General features: G+C 37.3%; 1 pseudogene; it reads left to right on the forward strand.

Annotated features, from left to right (window-relative positions):
- Positions 1–12419: 12419 nt before the first annotated feature.
- Positions 12420–13017, forward strand: LOC116462075 (mitochondrial carrier homolog 2-like; annotated as a pseudogene).
- Positions 13018–17365: the final 4348 nt, after the last annotated feature.

Here is a 17365-nt window from a genome sequence, read left to right on the forward strand (position 1 = left end):
GGTATGTTGTGTCTCTGTTTTCATTTCTTTCAAAGAATTTTTTGATTTCTGCCTTAATGTTGTTGTTTACCCAAAAATCATTCAGGTGGAAGTTGTTTAATTGCCATGTAATCGTGTGGTTTTAAAAGATCTTGGTATTGATCTCTATTTTAATTACACTGAGATCCGAAAGTATGGTTGCTATGATTTTGAGCCGAGATTGTGCCACTGCACTCCAGCCTGGGCAACAGTGAGACTCCGTCTCAAAAAAAAAAAAAAAAAATTTATTGAAACATTCTTTATGGCCAAGCCTGTGGTCAATCTTGGAGTATGTTCTGTGTGTAGATGAAAAGAATGTGTATTCTGTGGTTAATGGGTGGAGTATTCTGTGGGTATCTACTAGGTCTAATTGGTCAAATGTCAAATTTTTAAGTCCAAAGTTTCTTTGTGAGTTTTCTGCCTTGATGAAATAAGGCAGAATGTTGTCAGTTGGGTGTTGAAGTCCCCCACTATTATTTTGTGGCTGTCTATGACTCCTTGTAGGTCTAGAAGTACTCCTTTTATGAATCTGGCTATTCCAGTGTTGGGTGTGTAAGTATTTTGGTGAAGTCTTCTTGTTGAATTGAATCCTTTATTGTTATATAATGCCACTCTGTTCCTTTTGACTTTCGTTGGTTTAAAGTCTGTTTTATCTGATATAAGAATAGTGACCCCTGCTCCTTTTTGTATTCTGTTGTCATGATAGATCTTTCTTCAACCTTTTATTTTGAGCCTATGAGTATCATTATATGTGAGATGGGTCTTCTGAAGACAGCAGACAGATAGGTCTTTTTTTTTTTTTTTTTTTTTTTTTTTTGTGGAGTCTTGCTCTGTCGCCCAGGCTGGAGTGCAATGGTGCTATCTCAGCTCACTGCAAGCTCTGCCTCCCGGGTTCACGCCATTCTCCTGCCTCAGCCTCCTGAGTAGCTGGGACTACAGGCACCCACGAGCACGACTGGCTAATTTTTTGTGTTTTTAGTGGAGACGAGGTTTCACTGTGTTAGCCAGGATGGTCTCGATCTCCTGACCTCATGATCTGCCCGCCTCAGCCTCCCAAAGTGCTGGGATTACAGGCGTGAGCCACCATGCCTGGCCAGGTCTTGTTTTTTTAATCCAACTTTCCACTCCGTGCCTTTTAAGTGGGGTGTTTAGACCATTTACATTCAAGGTTAATACTGATATGTGAGGTTTTGATCCTATCATGAAGTTATTAGCCGGTTGCTTTGAAGTTGTTAGTTGGTTCCTTTGTAGTTTCTATTATGTGCTTGCTTTATAGGGTCTGTGGGCTGTGTACTTAAGCATGTTTTTGTGGTAGCAGATATCATTCTTTCATGTTTAGAAATTACTTAAGGATCTCTTGTAAGGTTGGTCTAGTGGTTAGTGCTATATTTTTAAAATGCTTTGCCAATCCAAAATCTCTGATGTCTCCTAGAAGTTTTATCATTTGCATTTAGATCTAGATCACTTTTGAGTTAATTTTTATATAAGGTTTATAAGATTCAGGTCAAAGTTCATTGTTTTACATGTGAATATCCAAGTGTTTTGCACTCTTTGCTAAAATATTATTTTTGCTCCATTAAATTGTGTTTGTATCATTGTAAAAAATCAGTTGACTATATTTGCGTTGGTCTGTTTTGGAACTCTCTCTTCAGTTTCTTTGATCTTTCACTAATATCATGCTGATTTGATTATTATAGCTCTACAATAATTCTTGAAGTTAGATAGTGTGAGTTCTCCAACTTTTTTTTTTTTTTAATCATTTTTGCTCTTTGAGTCCACTGTTTTTGTATATATATTTTAGGATCATTTTGGGGATATCTGTATAAAAGCTTACTGGGGTTTTGGCTGGGACCAAATTGGGGGAAATATATTTTTTAACAGTATTAAATCTTTCAATCCATGAACATGATATATCTCTTCATTTGTTTGGGTATTCTTTGATTTCTTTCACAAATATTTTCTGGTTTTCAGCACAGAGTTCCTGCACATAATTTGTTACATAATTATACATAAGTATATTTTTCTTTTTTGGTATAATTAAATGTAGTCGTTTTTGTTTTAAATTCTAATTATTTACTGTTAGTATGTAGAAATACAATTGAGTTTTTAAAATTGACTTGTGTTTTGGAAAACTCACAGTTTTAAAATGTGTGGGTTTTTTTTAAGATTCTTTAGAATCTTCTGCATAAGAAATCTTGGGAACCGTGGTTACAGAGAGTTTTATTTCTTTCTTTCCAAACTATGTGCTTTATTTTTTTCCTTTTAAGTCTTACTGGCTAAGACTGTCAGTATGGTGTTGAATAGAAGTGGTGAGAGATGACATCCTTGCTTTGTTTCTGATCTTAGGGGAAGGGAGGATATTCAATTTTTCACCATTAAATATTATGTTTGTGTAGGATTCATACAAGTGTCCTTGATCATGTTATGTAAATTTTCTTTTTATCCAAGTCTAATCAGAGTCTTTACCATGAATGGATGTTGAATATTGTTCAATTTTTTCAACTATTTAATCAGGTGATTTTTCCTGCTTCAGTTTGTTAATGTGGCAAATTAGCCTTGCATTCCAGAGATAAATCCCACTTGGTTGTGATATAGTGCCCTTTTTATGCAATGTAATATTTGATTTGTTAATATTTTGTTGATATTTGCATCTACATTCATGAGGGACCAAGATCTTCAGTTTTCTTTTCGTGTAATGTCTTTGTCTGGTTTTTAAATTACGGTAATGCTGACTTCATTAAATGAGTTAGAAATTGATCTCTTCTCTTCTATTTTCTGAATGATATTGTGTAGAAATAATATTTCATCCACAAGTATTTGGTGGAATTTATTAATTGACACTGTCTGGGCCTAAAGTTTTTTTGTTTACTGTTGCTGAAAGGATTTTCAATGACAACTTTAACTCCTTTAACAAACATAGGGCACTTTCAGTTATCTATTCCTTTAATGTAGTTTTAATAACTTGTGCTTTTCAAGAATTTGGTTAATTTATATCTTAGTTCTCAAATATATAGGCATAGAGTTTTTCATAATATTCTCTTAGTGTAGTGGGCTTTTGTTGTTGTTTTGTGTTTTTTAATGTCTGTGGACTTCGCAGAGATGGCCCTCTTTTATATCAATAATTTTGTCCTTTCTTCTTTTTTCTTCCTCAAACCAGCTAGAAATTTATCAGTTTCATTGACAATTTTTAAAAAATAGCTTTTGGTTTCATTGATTTTTTTTCTTTTTTAAAAATTCATTTATTTCTGCTCTTTATTTCTTTTTTCTGTTTTCTTTGAGTTGGCATTTGCTCCTCTCTAATTTCTTAAGGTGGAAGCTTAGATTAGTGATTTGAGACTTTTCGTCTTTTCTAATACAGTCGTGCTGCATAACAACATTCTGGTCAATATGCATCAATAGTCCCATAAGATTATAATGGAACTGAAAAATTCCTCTTGCCTAGTGATGTAGCCATTTTAAGGGCATAGCATTACATATTATTCATGTGTTTGTTGTGATGCTGATGTAAATGAACCTACTGTGTTGCCAGTAGTGTAAAAGTTTAGCAGTATAATTATGTATAGTACATAATACTTAATCAATGGCCATGTTAGTGATTCTTGTGTTTACTATACGATACTCTTTTTCATTATGTTGGGGTGTACTCCTATTTAAAAAAAACTTAACTGTAAAATAAGCTCAGGCATGATCTTCAGAAGATACCCCAGAAGAAGGCATTTTTTTCATAGAAGATAGCAGCTCCCTATGCCTGTTACTGTCCCTCTAGACCTTCCAGTAGGACAAGATATGAAAGTGGAAGATGAGGCTGTGTAGGCCTAGGCTGATGTGTCTTAGATTTTAACAAAACTAAGTGTTTGTGTGTTCGTGTTTTAGTTTTTAACAAAAAAGTTAAAAAGTAAAAAAGAAATAGAAAAAAGCTTATAGAATAAGGATAAAGAAAATACTTTTGTATAGTGGCACAATGTGTTTGTGTTTTAAGCTAAGTGTTACTACAAAAGTCAAAAGTTAAAAAGATTAAAAGCTTATAAAGCAAAAAAAGATATGGTAACCTAAGTTTATTATTGAAAAATATTTTAAAATAAATTTGGTGTAGTCTAAGTGTACACTGTTTATAAAGTCTACAGTTGTGTACAATAATATCCTAGGCCATTACATTTACCACCACTCACTCACTCACTCACCCAGAGCAACTTCCAGTCGTGTAAGCTCTATTCATGGTAAGTGCCCTACACAGGTATACAGTTTTAAAAATCGTTTATACTGTATTTTCATTGTACCTTTTCTGTGTTTACATATGTTTAGATACATAAATGCCATTGTGTTACAATTGCCTACAGTATTCAGTGCAGTAACATGCTCTACGGGTTTGTAGCCTAGGAGCAGTGGGCTATGCTATATAGCCTAGGTATGTAGTAGGCTATACTATTTAGATTTATGTACACTCTGTGATGTTTACACTACAATGAAATTGCCTAATGATGCATTTCTTAGAATGTGTCTCTGTTGTTAAGTGATGCATGACTGTATAAGCTTTCAATGGTATACATTTCCCCAAGCAGTACTTTAGCTACATTCCACAAATTTTGATAAATTGTAATTTCATTTTCATTCTATTCAAAATGAATTATTTCATAGCAAAATATAAGCTACCAATCCTGACTCAAGACATAGAAAATTTAAACCAATTATAAAAGAGAGATTATATAAAATTAATCTGAAATCTGCCAGATAGTTTCAAAGCTGAGCTTTATTTAATATGTTTTAATAAGATAATTCCAATATTATTAAAACTATTCCAAACCATTTAGAGAAAGAAAGTGTTTGTAATTTATTTTATGACATAAATATAACCTTAGCAAAATAACTTTATTAAGTGATGGAAAAAATAAACATGCTAGACACCAATCTCATTTGTCAAGACAAATATAAAAATGATATATAAAATATTATCCATTAGAATCCAGCAGTGTATCAAAAGAAGATTATTTTATGATCAAGTAGGGTTTATTCTAGGAATGCATAGGTGGTCCTGTGCCTGATATTTATAAATGTAATCGATTAATGAGCACATTAAAGGAGAAAAATGTTATGATAATTTTTAAAAATTTCAAAAAATCACAATAAAATTCAGCAGCTATTCTTAATAAAAGCTATAAAGCTAGGAATATAAGAAAACTCCTTAAATATAATAAAAATTACTTATAAAAACTAACACCAAATTATTTACCAAAAACTAACATCAGTCTTGGTACAACACTAAAGCCATTTCCGTTAAAATCAACACTGTTTTGGAAGTTCAAGTAAATTCAAAAGTAAAATAAAAATAATAAATATTACAAAAATAGAATTTGCTTCAATTGATAACATTATTGTATACATATCACAAACAGAGTTTAGTAAAAGAACTACTAGCTAGTAATAGAGTCGCTTAATAAAAGATAAATATGCAAAGTTAACAGACTTATCTACTAGTTACAACAAACTATAAGAAATGATTCTATACACATAATGATACAAATTATAAAATTTTTGAAATAAATCTGGCATAAATGTTGTAGAATGTATGCTCAGAGAAGAATCAAACCTTAATGAAAGACAAAATCTGATCAAACTGAAATGTACCATGTTCTTGGAAAAGAAGACTTAATATCACTCAAAATATCAATTCAATCAATTCTCATTTGTTTCTGTTTTGAAGAGTTGGCATGGGGGATCATGTTAACATTGCTATAGAAGAATAAGTGCCTGAGAATGGCCAAGATTATTATGAAATTAGATAATGTTCAGGAAGTGTGTCTTACATTGTTAAAAAATTAAAATAAAAAAATCAATGAAAGATAAGAGCCCAGAAACAGATGTTGATATATGAGTGAATTTATTTATTTATTTATTTTTATTATACGTTAAGTTCTAGGGTACATGTGCACAACGTGCAGGCTTGATGCATACGTATACATGTGCCATGTTGGTTTGCTGCACCATCAGCTCATCATTTACATTAGGTATTTCTCCTAATGCTATCCCTCCCCCAGTCCCCCACCCCACAACAGGCCCCAGTGTGTGATGTTCCCTGCCCTGTGTCCAAGTGTTCTCATTGTTCAATTCCTACCTATGAGTGAGAACATGTGGTGTTTGGTTTTTCTGTCCTTGTGACAGTTTGCTGAGAATGATGGTTTCCAGCTTCATCCATGCCCCTGCAAAGGACATGAACTCATCCTTTTTATGGCGGCATAGTATTCCATGGTGTATATGTGCCACATTTTCTTAATCCAGTCTATCATTGACAAACATTTGGGTTAGTTCCAAGTCTTTGATATTGTGGATAGTGCTGCAATAAACATATTTGTGCATGTGTCTTTATAGTAGCATGATTTATAATCCTTTGGGAATATACCAAGTAATGGGATCGCTGGGTCAAAAGCTATTTCTAGTTCTTGAACCTTGAGAAATTGCCACACTATCTTCTACAATGGTTGAACTAATTTACACTCCCACCAACAGTGTAAAAGTGTCCCTATTTCTCCACCTGCTCTCCAGGTTGTTTCCTGACTTTTTAATGATTGCCATTCTAACTGGCATGAGATGGTATTTCATTGTGGTTTTGATTTGCATTTCTCTGATGGCCAGTGATGATGAGCATTTTTTCATGTGTCCTTTGGCTGCATAAATATCTTTGTTTGAGAAGTGTCTGTGCATATCCTTTGCCCACTTTTTGATGGGGTTGTTTTTTCTTGTGAACTTGTTTAAATTCTTTTTAGATTCTGGATATTAGCCCTTTGTCAGATGGGTAGATTGCAAAGATTTTCTCCCAATTCTGTAGGTTGCCTGTTCACTCTGATGGTAGTTTCTTTTGCCGTGCAAAAGCTCTTTAGTTTAATTAGATCCCATTTGTCTATTCTGGCTTTTGTTGCCATTGCTTTTGGTATTTTAGTCATGAAGTACTTGCCCATGCCTATGTCCCGAATGGTATTGCCTAGGTTTTCTTCTAGGATTTTTATGGTTTTAGGTCTAACATGTAAGTCTTCAATCCATCTTGAATTAATTTTTGTATAAAGCATAAGGAAGAGATCCAGTTTCAGCTTTCTACATATGGCCAACCAGTTTTCCCAGCACCATTTATTAAATAGGGAATCCTTTCCCCATTTCTTGTTTTTGTCAGGTTTGTCAAAGATCAGATGGTTGTAGATGTGTGGTATTATTTCTGAGGGCTCTGTTCTGTTCCATTGGTATATATCTCTGTTTTGGTACCAGTACCATGCTGTTTTGGTTACTGTAGCCTTGTAGTATAGTTTGAAGTCAGGTAGCATGATGCCTCCAGCTTTGTTCTTTTTGCTTATGATTGTCTTGGCAATGTGGGCTCTTTTTTGGTTCCATATGAACTTTAAAGTAGTTTTTTTCCAATTGCATGAAGAAAGTCATTGGTAGCTTGATGGGGATGGCATCCAATCTATAAATTACCTTGGGCAGTATGGCCATTTTCACAATATTGATTCTTCTTATCCATGAGCATGGAATGTTCTTCCATTTGTTTGTGTCCTCTTTTATTTAGTTGAGCAGTGTTTGTAGTTCTCCTTGAAGAGGTCCTTCACATCCCTTGTAAGTTGGTTTCCTGGGTATTTTATTCTCTTTGTAGCAATTGTGAATGGGAGTTCACTCACGATTTGGCTGTTTGCCTGTTATTGGTGTATAAGAATGCTTGTGATTTTTGCACATTGATTTTGTATCCTGAGACTTTGCTGAAGTTGCTTGTCGGCTTAAGGAGAGTTTGGGCTGAGACGATGGGGTTTTCTAAATACACAATCATGTCATCTGCAAAAGGGGCAATTTGACTTCCTCTTTTCCTAATTGAATAGTCTCTATTTCTTTCTCTTGCCTGATTGCCCTGGCCAGAACTTCCAACACTATGTTGAATAGGAGTGGTGAGAGAGGGCATCCTTGTCTTGTGCTTGTTTTCCAAGGGAATGCTTCCAGTTTTTGCTCATTCAGTATGATATTGGCTGTGGGTTTGTCATAAATAGCTCTTATTATTTTGAGATACATTCCATCAATACCTATTTTATTGTGAGTTTTTAGCTTGAAGTGCTGTTGAATTTTGTCAAAGGCCTTTTCTGCATCTATTGAGATGATTATGTGGTTTTTGTTGTTGGTTCTGTTTACATGATGCATTATATTTATTGATTTGAGTATGTTGAACCAGCCTTGCATCCCAGGGATGAAGCCAACTTGATCATGGTGGATAAGCTTTTTGATGTGCTGCTGGATTCAGTTTGCCAGTATTTTATTGAGGATTTTTGTATTGATGATCATCAGGGATATTGGTCTAAAATTCTCTTTTTTGGTTGTGTCTCTGCCCAGCTTTGGTATCAGGATGATGCTGTCCTCATGAAATGAGTTAGGGAGGATTCCCTTTTTTTCTACTGATTGGAATAGTTTCAGAAAGAGTGGTACCAGCTCCTCTTTGTACCTCCAGTATAATTTGGCTGTGAATCTGTCTGGTCCTGGACTTCTTTTTGTGGGTAGGCTATTAATTATTGCCTCAATTTCAGAGCCTGTTATTGGTCTATTCAATGATTCAGCTTCTTCCTGGTTTAGTCTTGGGAGGGTGTATGTGTCCAGGAAGGTATCCACTTCTTCTAGATTTTCTAGTTTACTTGTGTAGAGCTGTTTATAGTATTCTCTGATGGTAGTTTGTATTTCTGTGAGATCAGTGGTGATATCCCCTTTCTCATTTTTTATTGCATCTATTTGATTCTTCTCTCTTTTCTTCTTTACTAGTCTTGCTAGCAGTCTATCAATTTTGTTGATCTTTTCAAAAAACCAGCTCCTGGATTTATTGATTTTTTGAAGGGTTTTTTGTGTCTCTATCTCCTTCTTCTTCTGCTCTGATCTTAATTATTTCTTGCCTTCTGCTAGCTTTTGAGTTAGTTTGCTCTTGCTTCTCGAGTTCTTTTAATTATGATGTTAGGGTGTCAATTTTAGATCTTTCCTGCCTTCTCTTGTGGGCATTTAGTGCTATAAATTTCCCTCTACACACTGCTTTAAATGTGTCCCAGAGATTCTGGTATGTTGTGTCTTTGTTCTTATTGGTTTCAAAGAACACCTTTATTTCTGCCTTCATTTCGGTATTTACCCACTAGTCTATCAGGAGCAGTTGTTCAGTTTCCATGTAGTTGCACAGTTTTGAGTGAGTTTCTTAATCCTGAGTTCTAATTTGATTGAACTGTGGTCTGAGAGACAATTTGTTCTGATTTGTATTATTTTACATTTGCTGAGGAGTGCTTTACTTCCAATTATGTGGTCAATTTTAGAATAAGTGTGATGTGGTGCTGAGAAGAATGTATATTCTGTTGACTTGGGGTGGAGCGTTCTGTAGATGTCTGTTAGGTCTGCTTGGTGCAGAGCTGAGTTCAAGTCCTGGATATCCTTGTTAACCTTCTGCCTCGTTAGAGACCTACTCTTTGTAGGTCTCTAAGGACTTGCTTTATGAATCTGGGTACTCCTGTATTGGGTGCACATATACCTAGGATACTTAGCTCTTCTTGTTGAATTGATCCCTTTTTCATTATGTAATGGCCTTCTTTGTCTCTCTTGATCTTTGTTGGTTTAAAGTCTGTTTTACCAGAGACTAGGATTGCAACCCCTGCTTTTTGTTGCTTTCCATTTGATTGGTAGATCTTCTTCCATCCCTTTATTTTGAGCCTATGTGTGTCTCTGCACGTGAGCTGGTTCTCCTGAATGCAGCACACCAGTGGGTCCTGACTCTTTATCCAATTTGCCAGTCTGTGTCTTTTAAATGGCGCATTTAGCCTATTTACATTTAAGGTTAATATTGTTATGTGTGAATTTGATCCTGTCATTATGTTAGCTGGTTATTTTGCCCGTTAATTGATGCAGTTTCTTCATAGCATCCATGGTCTTTATAATTTGGCATGTTTTGGCAGTGGCTGGTACCGATTGTTCCTTTCCATGTTTAGTGCTTCCTTCAGGAGCTCTTGTAAGGCAGGCCTGGTCGTGACAAAATCTCTCAGCATTTTCTTGTCTGTGAAGGATTTTATTTCTCCTTCACTTATGAAGCTTAGTTTGGCTGGATATGAAATGCTGGATTGAAAATTCTTTTCTTTAAGAATGTTGAATATTGGCCCCCACTCTCTTCTGGCTTGTAGGGTTTCTGCTGAGAGATCCGCTGTTAATCTGATGGGCTTCCTTTTGTGGGTAACCCGACCTTTCTCTCTGCCTGCACTTAACATTTTTTCCTTCATTTCAACCTTGGTGAATCTGCCAATTATGTGTCTTGGGGTTGTTCTTCTCTTTATGGTGTTGTCTGTATTTCCTGAATTTGAATGTTGGCCTGCCTTTCTAGTTTGGGGAAGTTCTCCTGCATAATATCCTGCAGAGTGTTTTCCAACTTGGTTCCATTCTCCCCGTCACTTTCAGGTACACCAATCAGACGTACATTTGGTCTTTTCACATAGTCTCATATTTCTTGGGGGATTTGTTTGTTTGTTTTTACTCATTTTTCTCTAAACTTCTCTTCTCACTTTATTTCATTAATTTGATCTTCAATCACTGATACCCTTTCTGCCACTTGATCGAATCGGCTATTGAAGCTTGTGCATTCGTCATGTAGTTCTCATGCCATGGTTTTCAGCTCCGTCAGGTCATGTAAGGTCTTCTCTACACTGTTTGTTCTAGTTAGCCATTCATCTAACTCTTTTTCAAGGTTTTTAGCTTCCTTGCGATGGGTTTGAACATGCTCCTTTGGCTCGGAGAAGTTTGTTATTACCGACCTTCTGAAGCCTACTTTTGTTAACTCATCAAAGTCATTCTCCATCCAGCTTTGTTCCATTGCTGGCAAGGAGTTGTGATCCTTTGGAGGAGAAGAGGCACTCTGGTTTTTAGAATTTTCAGCTTTTCTGCTCTGGTTTCTCCCCATCTTTGTGGTTTTATCTACCTTTGGTCTTTGACGTTGGTGACCTACAGATGGGGTTTTGGTGCGGATGTCCTTTTCGTTGATGTTGATGCTATTCCTTTTTGTTTGTTAGTTTTCCTTCTAACAGTCAGGTCCCTCAGCTGCAGGTCTGTTGGAATTTGCTGGAGGTCCACTCCAGACCCTTTTTGCCTGGGTATCACCAGTGGATGCTGCAGAATAACAAATATTGCAGAACAGCAAATATTGCTGCCTGGTCCCTCCTCTGGAAGCTTCGTCCCAGAGTAGCACCCACCTGTATGAGGTGTCTGTTGGCCCCTACTAGGAGGTGTCTTCCAGTTAGGCTACATGGGGGTCAGGGACCTACTTGAGGAGGCAGTCTATCCGTTCTCAGAGTTCAAACACTGGTTTGGGAGAACCACTGCTCTCTTCACATCTGTCAGACAGGGACGTTTAAGTCTGCAGAAGTTTCTGCTGCCTTTTGTTCAGCTATGCCCTGCCCACAGATGTGGAGTCTATAGAGGCAGTAGGCCTTGCTGAGCTGCTGTGAGCTCTGCCAGTTAGAGCTTCCCCGGCCACTTTGTTTACCTACTGAAGCCTCAGCAATGGCAGACGCCCCTGCCCCAGCCAGGCCGCAACCCCGCAGGTCTATCTCAGACTGCTGCACTAGCAGTGAGCAAGGCTCCGTGGGTGTGGGATCCATGGAGCCAGGCATGGAAGAGAACTTCGTGGTCTGCTGGTTGCTAAGACCATGGGAAAGTGCAATATTGGGACAGGAGTGTCCTGTTTTTTTCACTTACAGTCTGTTACGGTTTCCCTTGGCTAGGAAAGGAAATCCCCTGACCCCTTGTGCGTTGGAAATCCCCCGACGCCTTGCCTTGCTTCAGCTCGCCCTCTGTGGGCTGTACCCACTGTCCAACCAGTCTCAATGAGATGAACCAGGTACCTCAATTGGAAATGCAGAAATCACCCATCTTCTGCGTTGATCATGCTGGGAGCTGCAGGCTGGAGCTGTTCTTATTTGGCCAACTTGGAACGGGGGACTGAGTGAATTTAATATATGAAAACAATAGCATTCCAACCTAGTGGAAAAGAATAGTTTCTTAATAAATGGTACTGGAACAATTGGCAATCCATATGTGCCATTTTGGATTATAATCCACATCATCCAAAAATAATAAGTTAGACGTCTCTATAAAAATTTCAGATGCATAAAAGATAAGTGGGAAAAAAGATTTTAAAATATTAGAAAACATAGGAGATTACATTTGCAACTTTAAGGCTGAGGATACTATTTTCACCAACATAGCAAACTCAGAAATTATAAAATAATAGAGAAACATAATTGACTATATAAAGAATTTTCAGGGAGAGCAACTTAAGATGGTTGAGTAGACACAGTCAGGAGAAACATTTGCCACTCATGGATCAGGACATCAGGCAGACTGGGCGCACTTCTAGCAGTTAAAAAGAAGTCTCATCTTTCTTTGACATAGTTAACAGGGAGACCACTTAAGATATGATCACTCATTCTGCTTGTACCCTCATCACACACTCCTTCTATATGATTACTCTGAGATCTATGGTATAAGTCATTGGCAGAGAATCCAAGTACTGTGGAGTTTGTGACTCCTTGGTAGCCACCTATTGGGTAGAGAGCATCCTAGGATTTTCCATGGGTCTTGTTCCTGGCGTCCTGGGTGACATAATTTCTTTGTGGCTATGTAACTCACTGGCCTACCCCATCAATACCTGGACAGGGTTTCTATCAGGAATGAAATGAAGAGTTATTCTCAAGCTGTCACAGGATTTTTTTGCTACTATGTTGACCTACCTCTTTGTACTTGTCTCCAGTCTTAATGGCTTTCAACACCTATGGTCTTGCTGGTGAATGCCCTCCTTACTCTCCAAGATATTCTTCTTTGATAGATTATTGGTGCATGCTACACAAAAAGGGAAATATGAACCGAGGAAATAGCTTGTTTTTCTGGAAGATCCCTCTTGGGAAGACTTATTCTTGCCTGACAATGTAAATTTGAAGATGTAAGGCAGGAACACTGACTTTTCCGTAGTCCCAGATGCACAGAATTAAGGGAGAGAGTGTGGATTTATTTATATTGTGGCACAATTTTTAAATAATCATTTAATCTTGGGAAAAATTTTTAAAAATCCTAAATTTAAACAAAAAGAAAATGCACATGCAGTTATTTCTCTTTGTTATTTGGGAGTATAGCAAAGGTAAGGAATTTGTAGGGAGGGAAGAGGTAATTGAAGAGTAAGAGATTACATAACAATGTCATAATAAAAAATAGTATGTAGCGTACCCAATTTAGTTAAAATGCATCAAAAAATCAAACACTGCATGTTCTCACTCATAGGTGGGAATTGAACAATGAGAACACATGGACACAGGAAGGGGAACATCACACTCCGGGGACTGTTCTGGGGTGCGGGGAGGGGGGAGGGATAGCATTAGGAGATATACCTAATGCTAAATGACGAGTTAATGGGTGCAGCACACAAACATGGCACATGTATACATATGTAACAAACCTGCACATTGTGCACATGTACCCTAAAACTTAAAGTAATAATAATAATAATAATAAAGATATGTATTAAAAGATGGCCACAAAATTTTTGTTAATGATAGATTCCTCAGAAGTTTGTATTTTATGTGATTTTTTTCACTGATGTCCTTATACTTTTGTATATTGCTCATGTTTTAAATTATAAAGATGTATTATTTATTTAATTAGAAATAGAAGTTTCACTGTAATAAATAAAAATGAAACAAAATGCGTTCGTCAACTCAAAGGAATGTATTTTAAAAATCTGACATCCAGTGAGAAGGTGAAGACTTAGGGTTGCTGAACGTAGAGAACACCTGACGTAAATAGTGGGAGGAGGGCCGGGAACACTTCCTGAGCCACAGAGAAGACACACCTGAAACTGACTTAGAATCAGGGAAAGAAACATTTTTTCAGCCGTTCGTCTTGGGGTTGGGATCAAGACAACTGCTGTGAGCAGGGAAATAATTCTCTAAGTCCTAAAGTAGATGTAAGCCATTGCTGGGTTTATCTTCAACAGAAAATAACAACAAAACCCAAACTGTATAATAGAGTCCCAATTCTGGAGCTGAAGACTTAGGAAATATTTTAAATAGCAAAACGTTTCAACGTACTTCTCTAGTTTTTAGATAAAAAGTCATTCAAAAGGAGAAATCAGAAAATGAAGAATTTTGTCCCCATTCAAGGGGGAAAAAAGTTTAAACTAGTCATCATTCAGATATAGGATGAAAGAACTGATTTCAGACTGTTTTTCCAATAGGACCAGCACCACCAGTAAGAAAGACATGATCAGTTCCCCAGAGATTGTGTCAAAGAAAAGTTGTACTCTTATATTCTGTAAGAATTGTTGCATTGAGATGATTTTCAAAGAAATTCCCAAGAAAGAAAAATCACAACATTCTGTTCTCAAGGTGATAAAGACCTGCTTCCCAGCCTGAACCCTGGCTTTGGAATGAGGTACTTGGGAAGCAGTTTTATCTAAAACCTATTTCGCTTATCAAGTTAGGGTATGCAAGCTTTCTATTCTTTCTTACTCTTAGTTATTTCATCTATAAAATGGGAGTGCTGATAATAACACAGTGCAGAAAAGAATATGTACCTGACTTTATGTGTATGTAGCACAATTCAAATGTAAGCGTAATCATGAAAATATTGATTAGAATGGGCAAAGTGCACAAATGTCACAACCAAAGTAACTTAAATAAACGTATTTTTTTCCCTCAAAAGCCATGATTATAAGCTACTTGAGATCACTGGGGAGACCTGTTAAAATAAATAGCAGCTGAGAAGATTTTAAATGTGGAGTCTTAAATCATGAAACGCAGAGGAATGTCAGAAATAAGCTAGTTCAATGTATTTATTTTACTAACACAACTAAGGCTGTGAAGGTAGTAAAGATAGTTGATCAAGGTTGAATGGCTTCTTGGTGATCATTTTGGGACTAAAATTCCCTTGACTCTCCACCTAGTGTTTTCCTCCTTACAAGCGAGAAAAAACTTCACTGTAATAGAGACCCCCAACCCAACTGCAAGATGCAGCTTATAAAGTCTTTCTTGACTACTCCTTACTACCTTCCTATCCATAGAAGTGACCTCCACCAGTCTGATAGTTCTTTAGGGGCAGAAACCATGGTGTATCCATCTCTCTGGCTGAATACAGAGAGAGAGATGGTGTTTTCACCATCTCAGACTTCCACTGGTGCTCAGGATACATGGAGCAGCATCAGGGGAGTAAGGAAAAATCTGGAGCTCTCTGATCATTTCAGAGCCCTCTCCTGGCGCTCATGGATTAGGGTAAACCACAAGCCCATGACTGCTGCACAGAAATGTGGAGCAGCCCTTCTATTGATATGGAGAAGATAACTATGATTTCTATTTCACTTTCTTGTAAGTCTTGGAAATGCAGGCCCAGATCTTGGTCAGGCAGGAAACCACTCTGTTTGATAGAGTGAGTGGCAACCTGGGCCTTGTCTCTAAACTCCTTCTGCTTATGTAGGATGTGCCTGAATGTTCTGACAAAGTCAGGAGCTGCCTGGGCTGTGGCTGGGCTTTCAAAAACCTTCCAAAATCAGGCCTGAAAACCCTGAGGAATGTGAGATACATCAAGAGCCATCATGTGGAGCTGGAAGAGAGGTGCATGTGGCAGCGCAGGTGGAATATCTGTCCTTATGTTCCCAGTGTTTTGCTGTAGCTGGCACGTAGCTGGAGTTCAGCAAATGCCTTTTGGGTGAATGGCTGAATGATAGATATTTGGATGGAGGAGGGGGGTGGATGGATAAAGCTCTGCACTGCAAAGAGATTCTGTAAAGCTTTGTCTCACTTCAGGCCTGGTATGGTTATCCTTATTTGCAAAAATCCAAACTGGGACTTTATTTAGCCTTTGAGTGTGTAGAATTTCCATTCTAGTAACAAAGTATTTTCAACTGAAATAAAATTAGATAATAGGAGTATACTAAAGACTCTTTTCTAAATGTGGCCTACTTGACTGTTTCCATTGCAGAAGCAACTGCTGTCTAAACAGTCCTGGCTGAACTGAGGAACCCAGAAGTCTTAGTAGGCAAAATTAGTGCCTACTCTGGTTTTCTGCCTATTCATTTAGGAATATTTCTGTTACTTACAGAAAATATAAATATCTGTTCAATTCTGTCCTCATATAGTAACACATTTACATTCATTAATTTAAAAAATGTTTAGCCAAGCCCAGAAGATTCATTTGACTATTACTAAGCAATAGAGGAAGATGAAGATGGTGCCTGACAGCACATGAAGCTGACCCAAGCTGGCCCTGTGTCACAGAGGAGTTAGAAGACAACTCATATAGGAGTTAAGAAAGGACAAGAAAGCTCTTTTGATATCTCCTTATTTGGAATCCCAAAGCATATGACTCTAACACTGTTTTCTACTAAAGGACAAATGTAAGTTCCTAAGATTCTAATATCTAGCTGAAATTGTAAACGAATTGTTGACTTCTTCTCAACCTCCAAGCCCAGTGTTACTTCCTTGAAGTAAGAACATGATGTAGTAAAGAAGATTTCCCCAATAGAGATGAATCAGGTTTGCTTCAGCTTATTAGAATAAGGAACTGTCTAACATTTGGGGCATCCAACAAAGGGGGCTGCATTAGTCAGACTTTTCTAGGATATGCTGTGATAGCAAGTACCTGAAAATCTTGTCAGCCCTACAATAGGTTTTCTCTAGTCCAAGTTACTGGCCATGTGAGAGTCGCTGTATCTTTATTCTAGAAGCAAGGGTAAAGGGGCAGCCCCTATCTGCAACATGCATGTCTAATAGTAGTGGAACAGGAAGATGGGAGAATGAAAACACAGCTCTGAAAGCATTTTCTCTGTAGTGGTCCGTGTCTCTTCCTTTCATATATCTTTGGCCAATGCAGGACCAAATGCAGGGCCACATTAAGCCAGGCCTTATGGGTTGACTTGTATCCCTGAAAAAACATATATCAAAGTCCTAATGCCCAGTACTTCAGAATATGACCTTATTTAAAAGTAGGGCCATTGCAAATATAATTAATTAAGATAAGGTCATAGTGGAATAGGGTGGGACCTTAATCCAATATGTCTGATTCCTTATAATAAGAGAAGAGACACAGACACAGAGAGAAGGCCATGTAAAGACAGAGGCAGAGATTAGAGTCATGTTTCCACAAGCCAAGGAGCACCTGGGCCTACTAGAAACTGGGAGAGGCAAGGGAGGACCCTCCCCTAGAGGCTTCAAATGGACCATGGCTCTGTTTACACCTTGATTTCAGACTTCTAGTCTCTAAAACTGTGACTGTGAGGGAATATATTTCTGTTTTAAGTCACCCAGTTTGTGGTTCTTTATTATGGCAACCC

Source organism: Hylobates moloch, unplaced genomic scaffold (assembly GCF_009828535.3).
Source record: "Hylobates moloch isolate HMO894 unplaced genomic scaffold, HMol_V3 SCAFFOLD_22, whole genome shotgun sequence".
Lineage (NCBI taxonomy): Eukaryota > Metazoa > Chordata > Mammalia > Primates > Hylobatidae > Hylobates > Hylobates moloch.